Consider the following 21,542-nt stretch of genomic DNA (forward strand, 5'->3'; position numbering starts at 1 on the left):
GGTACAAGCAAACTGATGCACTAGTTTTTAATCTATGAAAATTTGAAAGTTTTAATAGCCAAAGTCAAATTTGTCTTCATAGACTGTGTTACTTTCAGACTCAGAACAGTTTATAGAACTAGCACCTTTTCAGAGTTTTGAAGATAAAATTCCTTTACAGAAGGATTCCTTCAGCTCCTATTGATATCAACAAGTACAAGCCTCTGTCTGCCCTATGCATCCTCTTTGTTATGATGTATAGGCCTTGAGAACTGAGATTAGATTCACCCAAACAATACTTCAAATCCCACAAAAATTACGAGCATTCAAAGTACAGAGAAAGCTACATTCAGTGAAATAATGGTAATGAGTAGTACTAGCATTTTTCCCTCCAGAATTCCAGCTAACATGGTTAAGTTAAGTGGTACCTCATCCCTGTTTTATACAGTTAAGATCCCAAACCAATTTGGCATGAGCAACTCAGGCTCTCCTCCCACGTGCAAATGCTGTAAAACTCATCTTGCCACAATGTCAAGATCCCATTGTAGTAGACAGACCCTGTCCCTCATGTATCTGGAGGGAACAGCCATCTGAAGTACATAACAGGGCAGTTACAGCCTCAGTAACCTACAGATTTTACTTACTTGTCGATGTCTGCCATGCTCAGATTTCAAACCCTAGAGGAAAATACAAAATGCAAAAAAAACAGCATTAGATTTCATTTACAAGGTCTACAGGCAACTGCCATAACACTGAAAAGGGAACAAACTATGCCAGCTTTTAGGAATAGGATAAATATGTATTGTAGTCTAAAGTGGCATATCCCCCATGCAAATGTTTTGACCTTTCACTCCAAAGCATACAGAAATACTGGAAAACGTCATTCTGGTTTAGAGCCAATAAATGTACTAACATACATTTAAATACCAGCAAAAAATACACGTTGCATTTTGTATCATAGGATTGTGTTAATATCAAAAATTGGTAGCTAATCCTACCTAATTAAAAGTAACAATATTATGAAAAGTAACCTGAGAGAAAGTGAAGTAACAAGGGTGCTAAGAACCCTTTTGCTGAAGTCTACTCACTTTCAGCACGTAACTGCAGACAATTCTTACTGCTGAATCAGATTCTTTAATACTACACATGCCTTTTTGTGGATTCATGTTTAGTCCTAACGTTACAAAACCAATCGAAGTAGTTCCTCAAAATACCCAGAGAATTGCCACATATAATTAATTTGACAACACTGTACCAAGCTATTTAACAGAGCTAATTTCCATGTCCTTAACAATCTGAATTTTAAGTACCTCAGTATCACCATAAGCATGCTCAAGACTACAAACACTACGTGTTGAGACTATTGCACATCTCGCATGCCACGAAGCACGTATGTTCTCAAATGTATTACAAGATGAGCAACACTTTCCATCAGCAAAACAATACTTAGAAATCTAGACTACAAAAATGTTTCTGGTAATATGTTCTGGTTGCATGTAACCAGATTCAGTTCCCTCATACATGGAAAAACTGGAGACCCAGCTATTTGTCCATCTATTTCAGAAAAATGCAGTATTTGCTAACAAACAGCAGCACTACCACAAACCAAAGATCATCCAACAATTCATTAAGGAACTGACGAGTTCCAGGAACATTTCTGACTCATTCCAAGTTCTTTAAGTTTCAGCTGGTGTTTGCCTGTTGTGTGACTTCAGGTTCACACATGGATGCAAGCTGCCTCTAGACCAGTTCCAGTCTCCTTCACAAACCATTCTCAGAAGAATGACAGCAGAGATTGAAGACCTACAGAAACTAAGAACATACAACAGTTACAACTCATTTACAAGTCTCCATATTTCTTGAGCAATACCACAATTAGCACCGTTCCTGGTTTGCAGAAGGTTTTATCCATGCAAAATACACACCTTCATGCAGGACCTTTGTAAGGAGGCTAGCAGCCCCTCTTGGCAAACACTCCAGGTGCACAGCTCACCTTGCCTTCTGCCCATTTTCATAGAAGTGGGACAGACACAATCACATTAACTATTATTGCTCCATGTAGAGACCAACATTTCCCCATCTCCATTCTCCCCATAAAATGGCACTTCACTTTCTATCTGGAGACAGCTCTTTCAAAGGTGCACCAGAGACCACAACCCAGGTGTCTCCCCAGGCCAGCAGGCTGGGTGAGACAGCAGTTGAAGCACTCCAGGTACAGGTTAGCTGAAACAGACTGACTTCTAAATTCAACTGAGCTTTTTTCTAAATGATGCCATGAGATTAGCTATGACCAAGTCAGGCTAGAACACTTTTTAACAAGTATCCATCTCATCCCCAACAGTGGCCATTAGCAGATAGCTATTTAAAAGCAATGACACAGCAAGAATTCCCCCAGAAACTCCTGTAGCTTTCAGCTACATTCAGAACAAACACACTGGCTTTAGAAGTAGGGATATTTAACAAGCCCATAATAAGGACTCATTTATGAAATAGATTTGTCTTCCCCTGAAACAATGCAGGCAAGCTGATATTATTCAAGCACCAAAGCACTGAAATCCTGGGTTTTAGTTACAACAGTCAGCCTGCAGATATTAAGCCAAGTTTTTCTACGCCGATCAAGAGAGCAGCAGATGAAGTTTCACCAGCAGTTTCCACATTCTTGAATTTCTCAGCGGGTCCTTGTCTTGACAGTTCTGAATAACTGCCCCTCATCAACCACCTTCGTCCTTTCACTATTCACCCCTCTTCCCAAGGCCACGTGTGACCATGCTGAAAGCATTCACTGCAGCACAGAGCCTTGCTGGGGAACTCCCATCTCTGCAAGGGGCAGCTATGCCTGCTCTCTGACCCCTAGCCTTTAAGCAACCTAGGTGAGGACTGTACCTTCTCCAACAAGGGCCCAGCTCACTCCAAGCCTTTGAACAACTTTCTTCATTTTCTCAAGGAATTCAAGTAGACCATATCAACTAGCTGGCAAGTTCAGAACCTCCCTTCAGCGTGTTCCTATCTGCTTCACCCTGTTCTTCTGTTCTCCTCGCATCAGCTTTTGTCATATCTCAGCATTTAATCTCCCCTCTGCTTTTTTACACTACTCCATATCAGAACATTTGCAGTTGGGAGGTTTCTTCCCCAAACTGAGGAGACACTACTGTTTGTCATGGCACTGTCATCTGCCAGCTCTAGAAAGCAGCTTTTGTGTGACGAGGCTGCAAGGCACCATGACAGCAGCACTACGTTGGCAGGCAGGCAGACTAATCTGTGCAACCCACCAGCGTGGATATACAGTTGCATCACATTTAGCTTGTCATTACTTAAATAACCATAAGCTTCTCTACAAACACAATTCTACCGGTGAAAAAACTGCAGAGGCAGACAAGTATCGAGGAAACACCTTCCCTAAGAGGAGACGGTCTTGCACAATGCTTACTACAAGGTCCCAGTCTTGTGAGCTTCAGATACAACAGCAACACTAAAATATATTATCTCCCCAAAACCGAATCTTTACATATAGTACTCCTTCCACTTAGCTTTCCAGAAGAACGCCACAGCTCTCCTCCCCACTCCTCTCATTTAGGATTGTGAACAGCAGCTGTACCTTGACACGAGAGGAAAGAGGCATCCATGGGTATCACTGCTTTAAGCATCTTCCCTGGGAGATGCAAGGGAAGGATTACAAGTGGTAGCAGTGTGGCCTCCACTGCTCCAACCCAGCAGGCAAACAACCTCCTCACTCAGAAAAAATTTATTTCCCTTTTGTTTGAGCAGCTACGGCCAGGAGCACTGAATTATGGTCAAATGCAGAGGTGCCCCAAGGCTTCGCTTACAATGAGATGTTTTGCTGCTTACCGTAAAAATACACAAAGGAAAATAAATGCTTATCTTATCTCTGCACAGCTTTAAAGACAGCACATAGGAAGTTAATGCTACAAAAAGGAAGCAAAAGAACACAAACACAAGCTACAGTATGAGCTTTCTAAAGGGTAAAGTGTTTTAAACTTTTCAGATAGCTTAAGCTTGATCACAAGCCTGCTGCCATACAAGGAACACGTTCTTTCTCATAACTGAAAGGTTAGGAGACTTAAAAAGAAAAAAAATCACGAGCTTAGTCACAGGTTTGAGAGTGTGCTGCAGAATTACAAAAAAATTCAGATCTCCCTCAAAAATTTCAATCTTACCAAAACAGTATCAAAAATGTGTTCTTTGTCATGCTTAAAAAAGAAAGTTAGAAGTGAAGTGTCATTTAAGAAGAGCAGCCCTATACACGCAGAAACTAAAAACGACACTGCCATGCACTTGTCCACAAGCTGTCCGTCAGTAACCCCTGAAAATTACGAGCTATTCCTTCACAAAGCAGTTACGCCGAGGTGGAGCCCAGTTTTCAGACACAAGCTGTAACCGTTCAGTCCTTGCCCCTTCCCAGCCCGCCGTGCCCACGCCGAAGCCTGTCGCCGTGCCCAGCAGCCCCAGCCACGTGCCCTGGCGAGCAGCCTTCCCTTGCGGAAGGTCAGCCCAAGCACCCCGGGGGAGCGTGCTGCTCTCGCCGTACCCCGCCACCCGCCCGGCCCCAGGAGGACAGGTCACAGCGAGGTGACTTTGCAGCCAGCTGCCAAGGCAAGGCCTTCCCCAGCCCCAGCGCCTCCAACCTGACGGCCTTGGCCTGGCAGCCCGCCCGCGATCTCAGCTGCTCGGCACCTCCGTGGGTGCCCACCCTGCCCCTTCCAGGAAACACTTTCCCTCTGGAGGAATTATTCACACAATTAGCTTGCTATAGAAAGTAGGAGAAATTTTTCAAGTCATTCGAGGGACACAAACAAGCTTTTTGAGAATACTGAAGCCACGCCTCGGGTCTTTAAAAGCAATCTACCTTCTACCCAAGCTAATTCCCTCAATAGCCAGTAACTCAGCGTACGGCAAGTCAGTCAGCTCTCCCACAGAACAGCAATCTCAGCCTCCTTCCGTCACTGGCAAGCCTTGGGCAACTCAAAGTAAGACATTAACAGAAAATGGCTAAAACTAGCAAGCCCTATGTGCAATTAGGAAACTGCAACAGAAAATAAACTGAGTGGCCTAAGTCAGATGTCAGCAACAAGAAGAAGCCCAGCTGAAGAACAGCTAGTTGCATTTAAAAAAATCAGGATTAAGTCCTGTCAACTGCTATTTGCAATGCATGCAGAAACCAAAGGTGCCAGACAAATTACATCATACCAGCCAAGTTGGATTCACTGCAGACTGGGAAACGCGAGAGGAATACATTCACTGGCAGCTCCCTCAGAGCCGTGCTCCTGCCCGGCGTTCCAGGGGGACAATTTGCAACACTTTGCTTTACATAAAGCAGCACCAACCACCCCCCGCCCAAAAAAATGAAGGAAGTAGCACAGAGATCCACCACCAGGCTCCTGGACTGCAGATGTTTGTAATAATTGTTGTAGGTAGTTTGCTTAAACCACCAAGAGAGGTCTGTAACTTCAAAGAGCTGCGATGCTTGGTGCCGTTTCATTTCCAGCGATGTCGGAGCTGGCTGAGCAGTTTAAAGGCACGCACTACATGGCACGGTTACAGAGCAGGATTTTTGGTACCAAGATGTAAGAAAACACATCAATCATTTCACAAGTGTTAAACGGTACCAACTACCACATGGGAAAACTGTTACACGGGAAGGGATCACATGGTTTAGCAGCAGCTGGGAGAGCATTTAGCTTCTCCTCAGAAAGGAGCAATTGAATAATGTATCGGGTTTAAAACAAGTGCTGTTTCATAAGGGAATCTAGCAGAAAACCGAGTATTTTCTTTTTCCTTCTGCAATCACATTCATGAAACATGCTATTAGCATGGAAAGTGATCATGAAGAGGCTGTTGTGCATCCCATTAACATGGGATATAAATATGTTACAAACAGATTATATTCATAATATGGAAAGATGTCATCCTAGGAAAGCTGAAGGTCAAACAACAAATCAGTCTCAAGTAAATGAGATGGGCAGTCCTACGCTAGAACACCAAGGCATCGCTTCTATTTGATGAAAGACATTATTAGCCACTGAGCTCTCCAGGGACTATTTCCTTCTGTCAGTGCCTCGAAGTCTTCACGTTAACAAAAGATGTCTGATTGTTAATGTAGGAGAGCAAAAACTAACACAAATAAAATGCCTCAAATCTGGAGTAGATAATTAAGACCGTCTGCCCAAATGCAAGCTTAGAAAAACAAGAGCAGGAGCTAACACACAAGAAAGCAGCAGTGTAAGGATAAAGGCTGTCAAGGTAATAGCTGAGTAGCTGTGTTTCTCAAAACACACTGAGAACTTTAAACAACATGTCACTGCTAAGTTGGCTAAGATGGAAGCATTCAAGCCACCGCAAGGGAGATGCATGTCTTAGCAGATGGAAGAAACAAGTTCCTCTGCTGACCATACAGCTTCCCAGCCAGCTAAAGCCAATGTAACTGGCAAATACTGCTGGAAAAGCTGGTTCTTCCTCAGCTATGTGTACCCCTTTCATCTGCAATGTTTGAATAAGTGCAAGGTTAAAAGAAGTGCCAGGTATTTCTTCTGTGCAGGGTTAGATGCGCGGCTGCATGAGTAACAGCAGGGTCAAGAGAAGGAGGACACCACAGGGGAGGATACCTCTCAGAACAGCCCTGGAATGGGGTTAGGCAAGTTCAGAGTTACCTGCAAACAAACCCTACATCTTGCCTTCTGATAACACAGCAAGATTGGGAACTCAGTACCGGGGAACTACTAGGGAATAAAACTCCAGACCGTGTTACTGCTGAACCAAGCGATACAACACAGTTAGCTGAATGTCTGCTCTCTCCCCTTCAAGTTGTCATCATTGCTCCTGCTAACTGCTCTGGTAGGAGCACCACTGCAGCCCTGTGCCATGCAGCTATTTTACTTGTGCTGCAAGCCTCTGCACAATACCTGTTACAGCATGCAAGCACAAGTTTTCCACCTTGGAGGTACTCTAAGGTTGCATGGAAACTTCACATGATGGGGAAAAAAACTTCAAAATAAAGCAGTGATAACACAACTAATTTAACTCGTTACTGGTAATTGCAGGGCTTGCTTTCATTTGTGTGGAAACACTTTTTAGAGCTTTCACCTTGACTAATCTTTAAAGCAGGAAAGGAAGAGTCAGTTGACAAGTAGTGAATCCTCTATTTTTGTACTGTTTGTTTTTATTTTTAATTTTAGGTACCACCTGTTTACCTTCGCAGAAAGGAGTCACCATAAGGAGAAGGAAATGGACTACAGAATTGCAATTTAAATTCAGGGCTGAATTATATCTGCATGTTTGGCTCTGCTACTGATCTGATCGTGTTCTAAAAATAAGGTAATTAGCACACAGCATGGCCTTTGTTCTGGATGCCAAGATTCTGTAGCAGAAGACATACCAATTTCTATTTGGGACAATCTTTCATCATTAGGAAAGTAATCCAGAAGTTTAAATTCATATCTGAAAAACCTTACCGAGGATGTTGGGTTTTTAAACAAACTGACCAGCAGGGCTTGTTGCAGTTTCTCCTTTCCATCGTTGATAAGGGGAAAGGAACACCCATCCTGCAGGGCCGAAATCAGAATCTTCATGTACAGAAAGATGTTTACAACTTCCAAAGAGTATTCCTCTGTACAGTTTATGATGCACATAACATACAACAAATTGGTTTGTTGACCATGCTGAAGGAGTAACACAAAAACAGTGTTTTAACAAAGCGCTTCAGGTATCAGGCTGCATTTTAACACTGAGCAATATCAAGCTGTGCACACCAAAACATCAGCTGAAGAGGCAGTTTCTCAGACTGCTGAGACTGCCACAGAATCAAACCCAACCACCTTGGCAGTTACACTATCTGCAACGCTCACCCACTACAGCATTAAGGTTTTTATCCAACGTCATTTAGAAAACATTTTTACAGCCTTATCTGAAAAGTTAAAAAACAGTGAATTTGTTTATTTACAGTTTCTGATGGTTGTTTTTTGCTGGAACATCCGATGAATGCAGCATAGGAAACTCATCCGCTCCCTGAGAAGCCATTGAAATTCAAGAAGTATATTTAGCACCTTGTTAGCTTCAGTTCTACATTTTTCTATGGAAATTAAGCTCTTGCTGCACTGCAAACTCTCAGGTGTCTGGCTTTGAACAAGGTAGCATTCACTGAAGACAATGATCTACCTTGGATACAGTTTAGTGGCTCCTGGGGGTGAGATGTTGCAGCTGGCAGTGGGACCCAACAGAAGTATGCGGGTGGTTATGGCTGCAGCGAGGCACTTGCCAAACAGCTACAGATGCAGAATTTAACAAGTGTCTGTAAACAGACAGCGCACCTGTAGAAAGCCAAGGAATTTGAGGCTTACTTACAAAATTACCTTTTTCTTCTGACTTTCACTCGGTTGTGCTTTTGGCACCAGCAGAAGTACCTGATAAATTCCTAACAGCAAAGAAGGCGATACCAGAGTTAGAAGGGCAAGCCATGCAGATCTCACCAGTTTGATCTGCCTAAAAAAAGATGATACGACCTATGCAAAGTAAGTAGTACTAATATCTAAAGTAACACACATTACAAGAAGCAATTCAAATGACTTTAGAATCCAAAATGCTGAGAAATTGCTCTGTAAAGATGTGTCATTGCATTGAGCCCACTGAAGACTTTTATTCAACCTGCACGAGCAGACAAGATCTGAAGCAGATGCAGGGTGACTGAACACCCAAAGCAAGGCATGGTGAGGACAGGCTTTCAGCAGCGTATCCCCAGTAAACAGCCGGTATTCCCTGCAGAACTCTGTGGCAGAGATGAAGCGGATGAGCTCAGGGCCCAGCTCCACCAGCACCTGAACACAACCTGAGATGAGCAGAACTTCAGAAGCGAACGATGAGAAGTGGCACAAGTGAGTGAAGGCATCAGAAGTCCAAAAGCACCGACTGAAGGCTGTTTGGGATGTAAACAGTATCACAGGCAGGGGGGTGGTTTGTTTTTCCCTCCACCCCCACCCCACAACCTAACCTCTCACTGCTTAAACCAGCTTTTCAGACTAGAGCTGGCAAAGGAAGCTTTCCCTCAAGGACGAGTCGTCCCACAAGAAACGTGGGAGAACTGCCTCTACTTTGGAACTTTTGGTATTTACCAACATCAAGAACAAAGCAGTGGGCTGCACTGATCTTACCACAGGTAGTCAGAAACAACAACAAGTCTTTGTGATTCCTGCCTGGGTCTTAGCTCCACGCCAGACTTCCAAGTACCTGCTCAGTACAAATTTCCAGCACTTAAAAATGAGACTAATGCTAGCATCTAACTGTTTAAGTGAAAGATGTTAAGTCAGCAGCTGAATGCTTGGTAGCTACAGCTACAAATTGAAGTTTTCGTATCTAGAAAGTTTGGCTTACATTTTGATCATGAAAAGCTACTAAGGAAAGCTGGCCATATGTTTAAGCTTTAGGGAGAAGAAATTGCTTTAAGTTGCTCGAACTATTCATATGTTAACATGAATAAAAATGAACAGAAATAAAACTACATATAACATTTCAAATGCAAGTTAGCAAAGGTTTGAGGGTATTTTTTTCAGTTGAGTGGAGCTAAAATTTTAGCCTGCAACATCTGCAATCTTTCACTAAATACATGAAGCCACACTGATAATTAAATTTTCCCTTTGCATTAGTTTTGTTGAGTGTAGGAAGTTCTTAAAAAAAGGTTATGCATTGTTTTCACAATAGCTCGATTTTTCAGAAGGTCAAACGAATCCCCCAAACAACTTTTGTTGACACCTTCCAGGCACATCTGGCTTTCTAGACAAGTCCACAAGACACAAGAACTACTCTCCATTTTAACAAAGTTAGGTGATGAGGAACTGCACTAACCTCTGAGCAGAGCGAGGATCAGGCAGATTAAATTAACTTTGTTATAATCACTTTTGCACTCAAAGTAATTTACCAATGAAAACTGACCCATAAACATTAGGCTAATCGTCACACAACCAATCCTCAGACTAAACACCGCCTGTGCAGGACTGTCCTGCCCTGTTATTTACTAACCAGTTTCTTAATGGGAAGTCGGGCGGAAGGCAGCCACCCAGCCAGCAGCTCTCAGGAGACCCCACAGTTGTAGTAAAACACAACTGGCACCAAGGAGCCTTGTTTCTGTCTGCAGAGTAGTATCTTCTCTACAAGTGCCTGCTGGTACCAGACAAATACAAAAGTGATAACAATTCATGGAAGGAAAGAAAAGACAAGGCTGAAGTTCCATGGAGTGTATGTAGAAATGCAGGTAAACAAACTTGTATTTACAAAACACTACGTCTCCATTTTCTGCAGTCTGTCCAAACTTCCCAAAGAAGGAACCAGACCTCCGACAGCTAGCCTGAGATGCACAATGGTTGCAGCTGTGTCAGAAGAGTCAAGATGAGTGGGGTTACAGCCGTACTAGCAGAAACAAACAGATGCGATACACACGGTTATTATACCTGTTGGCCTACTGGAACAAATGGGCTTTCACCAAGTGTTTTCATCAAGAATTCAAATAGATGCTTGTCTCGCTTCCCCTGAGATTTTTCACTACTGAAATTCAAATCCTCGAGCCATTTCACTCCCCTGAAGGGATACGATCTCTGCCACACTGAATTAAGTTCTCCCTGTTACAACTGCTTCAACTTTTGGGAGCTAAGCGGTTGAACAGATTTACACCAACACAGCTGACAGTAGGGTACGCCAAAGTTTAGTTGAAGATCTGCAGTTCTGTCATTCCATTAAGGAAAATGGTGTCAGCCTGGAAGATTCCGGTCTCGGTATTGTAAGAAGTCTTTAAAGGCTTCATAACATACATACCTACAACGCCTTGCTTTCAGTTTCACTTGTGCATAACTAGTACGGCACGTGTGCAAGAAGCTGAGAAAAAGCAGAGCACCCGTTTCAGGGTGCTTGGTAAGGTGATCACCATAACAGCTCCCCTGCCTGCTCCCAGGAGCACTTTTTGAGCGAGGCACAGGTTAGACACGCACCACTACACCAAATCCATCGCTTTGGGCGCTTCCTTTAATGCTGGGCTGCCTGCATAGACGCAGCACTTCACTGTCCTATAAATGTTAGGAGAGGAACAGGGGCTCTAAAAGGCACCAGATCTACCGCCTGTGGACAAGACCCTCCTTCTGCAAATGCACAAATAAACAAATAAATCACCAGAAACCAGAACACGTAATAAACAAGGCCTGTCACAAAACGCAGGAGGGGACATGGCTAGCATGGACCTCTTGCACAGCAGTACGCAGGCCACGCAAACAGAAATTCCGGTGTCAGTGGCCTGCTCTAAGCGCTTGTACTGGATGCTCCTAAAGCCCCCGTAGCCTAAACCTTGTCTGGTACAGAGGCACCTACGTCACCCGTATTACAGTGTACATAAACCTCAAATTTTATTTTGCCCTAAAAGCCAGGAGAGTTAGAGGGCTTTCAAGAGACTATCAGCTAACAGCTGACCAGCTCGTTCAGAATCAATCACAGTATTCTTCTCATCCTTTAGGAAGCTACTAACTAACAAGCTACTAACAAGCTACTAACAAGCTACTAACAAGCTACTAACAAGCTACTAACAAGCTACTAACAAGCTACTAACAAGCTACTAACAAGCTACTAACAAGCTACTAACAAGCTACTAACAAGCTACTAACAAGCTACTAACAAGCTACTAACAAGCTACTAACAAGCTACTAACAAGCTACTAACAAGCTACTAACAAGCTACTAACAAGCTACTAACAAGCTACTAACAAGCTACTAACAAGCTACTAACAAGCTACTAACAAGCTACTAACAAGCTACTAACAAGCTACTAACAAGCTACTAACAAGCTACTAACAAGCTACTAACAAGCTACTAACAAGCTACTAACAAGCTACTAACAAGCTACTAACAAGCTACTAACAAGCTACTAACAAGCTACTAACAAGCTACTAACAAGCTACTAACAAGCTACTAACAAGCTACTAACAAGCTACTAACAAGCTACTAACAAGCTACTAACAAGCTACTAACAAGCTACTAACAAGCTACTAACAAGCTACTAACAAGCTACTAACAAGCTACTAACAAGCTACTAACAAGCTACTAACAAGCTACTAACAAGCTACTAACAAGCTACTAACAAGCTACTAACAAGCTACTAACAAGCTACTAACAAGCTACTAACAAGCTACTAACAAGCTACTAACAAGCTACTAACAAGCTACTAACAAGCTACTAACAAGCTACTAACAAGCTACTAACAAGCTACTAACAAGCTACTAACAAGCTACTAACAAGCTACTAACAAGCTACTAACAAGCTACTAACAAGCTACTAACAAGCTACTAACAAGCTACTAACAAGCTACTAACAAGCTACTAACAAGCTACTAACAAGCTACTAACAAGCTACTAACAAGCTACTAACAAGCTACTAACAAGCTACTAACAAGCTACTAACAAGCTACTAACAAGCTACTAACAAGCTACTAACAAGCTACTAACAAGCTACTAACAAGCTACTAACAAGCTACTAACAAGCTACTAACAAGCTACTAACAAGCTACTAACAAGCTACTAACAAGCTACTAACAAGCTACTAACAAGCTACTAACAAGCTACTAACAAGCTACTAACAAGCTACTAACAAGCTACTAACAAGCTACTAACAAGCTACTAACAAGCTACTAACAAGCTACTAACAAGCTACTAACAAGCTACTAACAAGCTACTAACAAGCTACTAACAAGCTACTAACAAGCTACTAACAAGCTACTAACAAGCTACTAACAAGCTACTAACAAGCTACTAACAAGCTACTAACAAGCTACTAACAAGCTACTAACAAGCTACTAACAAGCTACTAACAAGCTACTAACAAGCTACTAACAAGCTACTAACAAGCTACTAACAAGCTACTAACAAGCTACTAACAAGCTACTAACAAGCTACTAACAAGCTACTAACAAGCTACTAACAAGCTACTAACAAGCTACTAACAAGCTACTAACAAGCTACTAACAAGCTACTAACAAGCTACTAACAAGCTACTAACAAGCTACTAACAAGCTACTAACAAGCTACTAACAAGCTACTAACAAGCTACTAACAAGCTACTAACAAGCTACTAACAAGCTACTAACAAGCTACTAACAAGCTACTAACAAGCTACTAACAAGCTACTAACAAGCTACTAACAAACAAGCGACCAAGGCTTGGGGGCAGCACCGCACCACGCCGGGGCCGAGCGGCGTTAGCCCGCCGCGCTCCCCCCGCGCCGCCTGACGGGGCCGCGGAGCCCCGGGGAGGGAGCGGGGCGGCTCCGAGCGCCCCGTGCCGGGGCCGGGGGGGCGCTGCCTGAGGCGGCTCCCGGCTCTGGCGCAGCCCCGGCCCCCCGGCGGCGGCGGACACGGCGGCGCGGAGGCAGGCCCGCAGCGCCAGGCCGGGCGGCGGCCCCCGCCGCCATGCGCGCCTCCCCCCCCCGCTTCCTGCCTTCCTCCTCCTCCTCTCCTCACCCTCCTCACGGTGCCCCCCCCGCCCGGTACCTGCGCGGGCCGGGCCGGGCCGTGCCGTGCGGGCGGGGAGCAGCAGCGGCAGGAGCGGCGGCGGCAGCAGCGAGGCGGCGGCGCGCGGAGGCGGCTGGCGGGGAAAGGGCCCGCGCTCCCGCCGCTCGCGCTCATATACACCGCACGTCACCACGTAACGGGCAGCGGCACCTCCCCCTCCCGCCGCGCGCCGCCGTCTCCTGGCAACGCGCGCGCGCGCCCTCCCCCTCCTTCCCCTCCCCCCCTCCCCCCGCCCCGCCAGGCGTTGGTGGTGGCGGTTGGCGCCCGCCCCGCGCTGAGGGGAGGCCCCAACGCGGCCGCCCCGCAAAGCCCTGACCGGGCTGAGAGGGCCGAGCTGCGGGCGTCGGGTCCGGCCTCCCCGCTGTGGTCGGGCAGAGGCAGCAGGAGCCCCAGCCCCCTGGTCGTAGCTTGCCTCCCAGAGGCCTCCCGAGCCTGTTTTCCTGCAGTGCCCCTTCACCCGACTGACCCCCCTCTGGGGTTTCTCCCCCATGTGCGTGGTAACGGCATCTCCTAACGTACTTGCAGGAAACGTCCACAATCTGCACTAAACTCGTGGAAACTTCACAGAATCACAGAGTCATTTAGGTTGGAAAAGACCTTTAACATTGTCTTTGAGACTTTCACCTCCTCTTGGCTGGAATGAGCCAATGATCTCCAACGTTATTACGGGCAAATAGGGTGGCCAGACACACAGTGTGATGGCATAAGAGCTATTTACTAAACATATATCACCAGATATTCTAACGTTTATTCCCTACATTTCATTTAATTCTCACATCTATTTGTCTAGTTTGCAGTGTAAACATAGCTTTCTAAATAATGGAGATGGCGACAGAAAGAGCGACGGATCTGCCTAATATCCACAACGCAAGCCACAAAACAAGCAAAAGATAAGGGGTCCTTTTCCTCACTGTACAGTGTCACATTAGTGTTTTTTTTTTTTTTAAGTACATTCCAGTGAAATCTCAGTCCCCAAAAGCAGATGTCTCTGTGGTAAAATAAATAAATAAATAAATAAAAATCCCATCTGCAAGACCAAGAGGACTTATGCAGAGAAGTTAGGGGTACTCTATTCTTCCCCAGCATGTTGAGTTTGGGGAGGTGGGACTTCTTACAACGTGCAATTTACAATAGCTAGAAACTGAAAAAAAAAATTTAAAAAAGGATCCAAGCAAAGACAGACAGCACAGTCTGTGTGACAATTAGGGAGAAATAGCCCTCAGATTTTAAGAATATACTAGTTGATAATTTTTTGTTCCTTTTCTTTTTTTTTGCCTGGGGTGTCCTATGTTTGGTAACATGAAGAAATACACAGAAGGCATTTAATAAAAGTGAACAGTTGTTCAGTATTTATTGCAACACTGATTACATTTCACGCAGACGTTCCCTTTGTGCGATCAGAAGGAGTGGCAGCCACCTGTAAACAAGTGACACAGGAAGGGTTAGATTCACGAGAAGAAGGCTGGCCTCGTCTTCCTGCAGCCTGCCACCTCGAGACATGCTGAGGTGAGACCCAGCTGCCCCTTCAGAGGACCGATGCACATAAGAAATAAGATGTGCAGAAGCCAGAAGTGTTAAACTAGACAACAGCAGGCACCAAGGAGTGGGGACAGATCTAATCTCTCAAAAGTGATTCAAACTTACCTCTAGGCTGGAGGGAAACTCCTTTTCATCCAAAACTCGCAGCTGAGTATTGTCTCAGTACTGGACTGGAAGCCAAACAGATATTTTTGGGGTGTTAATGGGAATCAAATCACCTGAGAATGCATTAGATACTGGTGCAGATTTTCCTCACGAACTTGCATTATTTTTCAAAATATTACATCTTGAAACTTTTTTTCAGCCTTTAAAACATGTCTGTACGAAACACGCAGCTGCAGTTATTGAATGCACAAAGTTTTTTCCAAACTGGAAGAGCTTTGGTAAGAGACACTGGGAAAACTGCCCTATAGCACAGCAGCTAGGGCAAGCCTCCTGGGGACAGTGATTCGAGGTCAAATCACTGGCCCAAATCAGAGGAAGAAGAGTTTGAACTGTCTCCCCGAGATGTTAGTTGAGTATCCTACTCATGGAGCTGTTAAATATCAGGGAATCAGATCTCTCCCTTGAGTACATAGACCTTATCAGTTGTGCTCACTTTTGAGCCTTTCCCCCTGCAGCTCGCATCACTGCCTTGCATGCTTGCTGTAGGGAGAGGCTCCGAGCTGCGGCCATCTCCAGGCAGAGACCATGAGGACACTCGGGGATCGAGCATGGGTATGGCTTTGTACCTGGAGGGGCCTGAAGCTGTTGTAGAAGGCTGTCAATATTTCTGTAACAGCCTGTTGCAACAAATGGGTTTGGCACTCGCATCCAGGCCCAGTTCTCCTAAGCACAGTGTGCATCCTTGTGCTTGTGCTGCATTCAGGCTACAGGTAAACTAAAGCTACATTGCTTTAGCTAAGGAAAATGTGTAGGTCATGGAGCTTGGTCTGCTTAGTTCTGATCAAGAACTTTGTGACAGGGGGTCCATTTAGCATTTAACCTGCTTTCAGTCCCTTGTATACTAACAGAAATATGCAAAGATCTGTGGCATGGACCTGGATCTGACTACTTGAATACCTGCTTGAACATCCCTTCAGAATACTGGGCACCTACCAAAGGCTTGGTTTTACAGGACTCGGGTCCTGCTCAGCACTGCAGACCTGTGCCACAGGAAAGGCCATGACCTTCTGACCATAGCTGTTTGCTTCTGGTCATGTCTGCTTTCAGGTCAGCTCACCCCAACAGTTTTACAGAGTACTCACTGCCCAAGGTTACCCTCCCCTGAAATCTGTTGGCAGTGCTCCCTGTGTGAGCACTGAGTTACAACAAGGGATGATACAAGTGCTCCGCTTCTGCTTCTGTCTGCGGTAGCTGGCTTAGTTACAATCACCATGGAAGTTATCATCCGCCGCTGAAAATGAGAACACCCTCTCTGAACTATTTACAGAACAAAAAGCCCAAGGTTCCCCAAGTGCCACAAAGAGATGCCTTTTCCTCAGTACCGTTTCAAACCGCGATGAAATTCTGTGCGGAAGTACTAGATTTACTGGTACACAATGAAAACAGTGAATCCTGAATATTCCTTTTAAAACACTGGATTGCAAGAAGCAATTGTTTCAACTCTTACAGAATGACAATTCCAAATTATATGGCTAGCCAATGAAGGATATGATACAAAGCTGTTGTTATTTCTTCTGGGTAATATTTACTTTTTGAGGAACTACTTGCTTTCTAAAGGAAAGTACATCATCCCAGAAAGCAAGCTGTGGTTTATAAACAGTGCCACAGACAGCATAGAAAGTTCTGCTGAACTGTCACGTGGCAAATCACACAAATCCCTGTGTAGAGCTGAATGAACACCTCTCACAGATTTCTGTTGCGCACTTGCTTCTGCTTTTGTGAAATGAGAGCAAATTTTCCCTTAGGGGACATATTTTCAGGCAGGGGTAACAGCAAACTAAAGAAATAGAGTGTAGGTAACCTTTGAGACACTGTAATAAAAGACAAAGAGAAATGACATGGTTTGGAAAAAATCAAATGCAGAAATGTGATTACACACTTTTTGACATAATAAACCTTCAGCACCTTTCATTTCTCAATATTTTTAACTCTCCAGGGATTAAATCATGACTCTTGTCTTACATTATAGGGATTGCTCATAGATGCAGAAGGTGTAAACCAAAAGTAACAGCAAAGAAGCCCTAGAGAGAGATGAAGAAAATAGGGATAGAGTGTGGACTGATAAACTAGGTAAAAAAAGGAATGGGTAGAGATGTATTGAAATCAATGAAGAAATGGATGTACAAGTACCCCACAGGTAGCACAGAAGTTAGAATGTCAAGTACAGTGCACCTGGCAGTTTTTTAGGGCCATTGCTGGGGGCTGGAACTTACTGCACTTTATACATACAAATATAGTGCTTCCTGTGAAAAAAATTATCAGAAAAAAACCCCACAGGAGTGCTAGCTGAAATATTACTGTAGAATGGAATCTTTCAATAGGTTGTATGTGGAAACTGATACATTATTAAATTATTACATTAGAACAAATCTTTTTATAATGCATATAAAGTAGTTAGGTCATAAGAAAAAGAAGGCATTAAGTAGAATAAGCTGTAGCTCTTGCAGTGCCTGTGGTTGGCCTTAACATATCTAACTTTAACACAACAGTTAAACCATATACAGAGGGGTCACTGTTTCTAGCATCATTAGTTACTTCACATGATAAAATGCCATGAAATCTGATAGATATAGTCAATGTTTCGCTGTGGTCTTGTAGAAATGTAAGTCATGTATTGTCTAAAGGCTGCACAACTTTCTCATAGCTACTTTATACGTGATAGGAGCAAGCTCACTGCCTTAAAGGGAGTTCTTTGGCCTTTGCAGTTTTCCTGGTTTGGAGTTCATTTTGTTGAGTTTTTCTGTTTGTTGGGGTTTTCTATTTTGTTTTTGTTGTTTTGATTTGTTTTTTCTTTTCACTGGAGCAGGGCGTACTAGCCACTGCCAGAACACTGTTACTGTTGAAAATGCCCAGGGTAGCACCTGCGGCCGGGACAAGATATATATTCAGTCCCAGAACTTGGCAGGAGATGGTTTTCCTGTGCCAGGAACAGTTCTGATCCATATGAAGAAAATAGCATCCCAAACAGAGAGGAGAAGGCAATATCCCGTTCCATGGGCTGTAATCCCTCCCTCCCCGCAGATGGAGCAAATCCAAACATTCCATTTAGATCATCTTTGCTTGTTTTATTTTGACTTTTTACCCCTTCAGCATGTCTTTACTAGCATTCATTCTGATTTTTCAATTAAAAAGCAAGCTAAATCCAAAATCTTGTCTTTTATTTTGTTGATTTTTTGTTTGTTTTTGTTTGTTTTGTTTTGTTTTGTTTTTTAATTTTAAAAAGCCAAAATGAAACCCTGACAATTTGAGGACTTTTTGTCCCACACTCTTTTTTAAAGCAGTTGAAACCTTTGCCTAGACCAGCCCTTTTGGATGAGTAATTTCATTCTCAATGAACTGGCGATTACCAGCTTAATCTCTGACCTTGCCCTTTAAAAAAAGGTTCTCAGTAGCCCTGGTCGGAGTATGATGTGGCGCATGAGAACGAGTTCCTTCCTTCCTTGCAACTTGATTTCTCAGAAGATGATGAGAAGATGTAAGCACAGACACAAAAACAGACCACTTGCTTTTTGCATTATATTTTTCCAAAACTGTTTTTTCAGCAACACAGACAACATTTTTGCCTGAGGACTTGACATCACAAGACAGCGCAGAATACAGGTTAAAAGTATTGCAGCTACCCAACTTCAGCCAGCAAAAAACTCAAGGCCTTATATAACTTAGTGTCTCAAAATTATAATTTGAAGCACAACAGTTCAGGTGGCTGGCATTCAAAGGCTGATCACTCACATACCTAAAGCTGTCTGAAGAATATCAAAATAGAGATATGAACTAGCTCCATGACGTTTAAATAAACATGTAAGAAAAAGTGGAAATTTAAATCCTTTTTTTGTAATGAACGTCTTCTGTCTTCACTCTTGCACTGTCTCCTCTGTAGCTCTGACCTGGGGCTAGAACTGAGAGGGAGGAAGAGGGAAGGGAAGAGCACCCAGCTGAAGGTCTTTGAGTATGGGTCAATATTGCAGTATCTGATGTTATCTCTGCGCAATCCCACAACTCCCAGAGACAATTCATCCATGCTGGATATTAATGTTGCTGCAACCCTTGGGCAGGAAGACCCCCATCCACTGACCTGACCTGCTGTCTGGGGACGCTTGCTGCTTGCTGGGGCCCAGACCTGTGGTGCTGTGGAGAGGCTGAAACAGTTTGTTCAGCCCTCAAACCACTGCTCCCTGCTGCTCTTCCAGGTGTGTGTACCAGCGATGCTGCTGGAGAGACCTGGAGGTTATCAGGCATGACTACATTACTCTGGTGCCCAAGTGTCTTTTTTTCTTGATTCTGCTGGTCAGGGGCAAGGGCTTGGCAAGGAGTGGATGGATCCTGTGGATTAACAACTGTTTGTGCAGATGGCGTTAATGGCAGGGACTTGATTTTTTGACCGTGAGTCCTTTTTAAGGGTCGAAGGCTGCTGGAAGAGAATCCTACCTGAGTAAGCAGGGAAGAGCATCTTTGCCAACAGGCTGGCCAACCTGGCAAAGACAGCCTGAAACTAGAAATGATGCAGGAGAGAAATGACAACCCACAGCTGAGTGAGGATGTGGTGGACCAGGTTGGCAAGCAAAGGGCCAAGGTGGACAAGAGATCTGGAAACCATCAGTACAGCACTGAAAGGCATACACGTGGCAAATAGGGAAGCGCCAAGAGGACATCATTATGGGGGAAGTTTTTCCTGGGAAATCAGCACAGCTGGGTGCCTCTCAACAGCTGGTATGCTAACACACGCAGCACAGCAAGGAAACAGGAGGAATTAGAGGTCCGTTTGCCATTGCTGTGGTCTTGCTGGGATCACAGAGACGTGGTGAGATAGCTCATACAACTGGAGTGCCATGGGTGGATCCATGCTCATTGGGAAGGACAGACCAGGTATCCTTCAAGGCGGGGAAGGAGAGGGACTTCACGTGAGAGCACTGGGAACGCATGGGGCTCGGCCTAAGGAGAGCTGATGAGCCAGGTGAAAGTTCGTGGGTTAGGACTTCAGGGCAGGCCAACAGGGGCAGTGTTATGGGTCTTGGCTATAGACCACCTGAGGGAGAAGTAAATGAGGCACCTTCGTGAGATGAGGAAGAAACCTCACATTTGCAGTCCCCGGTCCTCAAGGGGGACTTCAACCACCACGATATCTACTAGAGAGACAACACGTCAGGGCACAAACAATCCAGGAGATTTATAGAGTGCATCAGTCATTACTCCCTGACATAGATGATCAAAGGGCTGATGATGAGAAGCTCTCTGCTTGACCTCATACTTATAAACAAGGAAGAACTGTTCAGGGGTGTGAAGGCTGAGGGCAGCCTTCACTGTAGTGACTGTGAGATGGTGGAGTTCAGGGTCCTGAGAGGATGGAGGAATGCAAAATCAAGATCACAACACTGGACTGCAGGGCTGCAGACTTGGGCCTGCTCAGAGACCCGCTTGGAGGAATCCTACAGGAGATAGACCTGGAGAGAATAGGGTCCAGGAGAGTTCACTGAGTTTCAAGGATCACCTTCTCCAAGCTCAGGAACCATTCTTCCTGATTTGCAGAAGGTCAGGCAAAGGTGGCGAGAGGTCTGCATGGATAGACAAGGAGCTCTGGACAAAAAGCTGCAATAAAAAGGAAGTAAAACAAGAGGTGGGACCATGGACGGGGTACCTGTGAGGAACATAGAGACACTGTCTGAGCATGCAGGGATGGCACTAGAAAAGCCAGAGCCCACCGTTAAATCTGTCAAAGGACCTGAAGGGCCACCAGAAGGTGCTTCTACAGGTCTCTCATCAGAAAAAGGAAGGTGAAGGAAAATGTGAGACCAGTAGCGAACAGGGTTAGGAAACTATGACAAAGAAATGTCCAAGGTACTCAATATCTTCTTTGCTTCAGTTTTCGCAGGTAAGATTTGCCTTCAGGAATTGCAGGTGCCTGAGACCACAGCGAAAGCCATGAACACCCGATGGAGACAGTAAAGAAGACAGACCAGACTCTTCTTGATAGTACCCAGTGAGCAGAAAAGGGGCAATGGGCACCAACTGAAATATGGGAAATTCCATTTAAACATACGAAAAAGCTTCTTCACTCTGAGGGTGATCACAACCTGGAAAAGGTTGCCCAGAGGGATCGTGGAGTCTCCGTCTCTGGAGGTATTTAAACCCCAATTGGACACAGCCCTCAGCAACCTTTTCTGGCTGTTCCAGCTTTGAGGAACCTCTCCAGAAGTCTATTCCTGACTCAACTATTCTGTGACATTTACATAAAAGCTTTGTTGACATTTGATGTTTGGGGAGGCAAGATTAAAAAGTTATGAAAAATATCTCAGCTAATTTTCTCACAAGGAAAAAAT

The 21,542-nt window shown here is 44.4% G+C and overlaps 1 protein-coding gene across 6 annotated transcripts in view; it reads right to left on the reverse strand.

Moving 5' to 3' along the window:
• NAP1L1 (nucleosome assembly protein 1 like 1) overlaps positions 1–13,680 on the reverse strand; it is a 31,773-nt gene extending 18,093 nt beyond the window's left edge. For 3 of the 6 annotated variants that reach the window (XM_083820088.1, XM_083820090.1, XM_083820086.1), the window contains exons 1-2: positions 13,504–13,680; positions 611–656 (exon numbers count right to left, since the gene is read on the reverse strand). The gene's annotated coding sequence lies outside the window, so the exon portion shown is untranslated. Of the gene's footprint in view, positions 1–594; positions 657–13,503 lie in introns of all 6 variants that reach the window. The other 3 variants (XM_083820089.1, XM_083820091.1, XM_083820087.1) reach the window with 1 other exon arrangement.
• Between the last annotated feature and the right edge of the window lie 7,862 nt (positions 13,681–21,542).

This window comes from Anser anser (genome assembly GCF_964211835.1).
Source record: "Anser anser genome assembly, chromosome: 1".
Classification (NCBI taxonomy): domain Eukaryota; kingdom Metazoa; phylum Chordata; class Aves; order Anseriformes; family Anatidae; genus Anser; species Anser anser.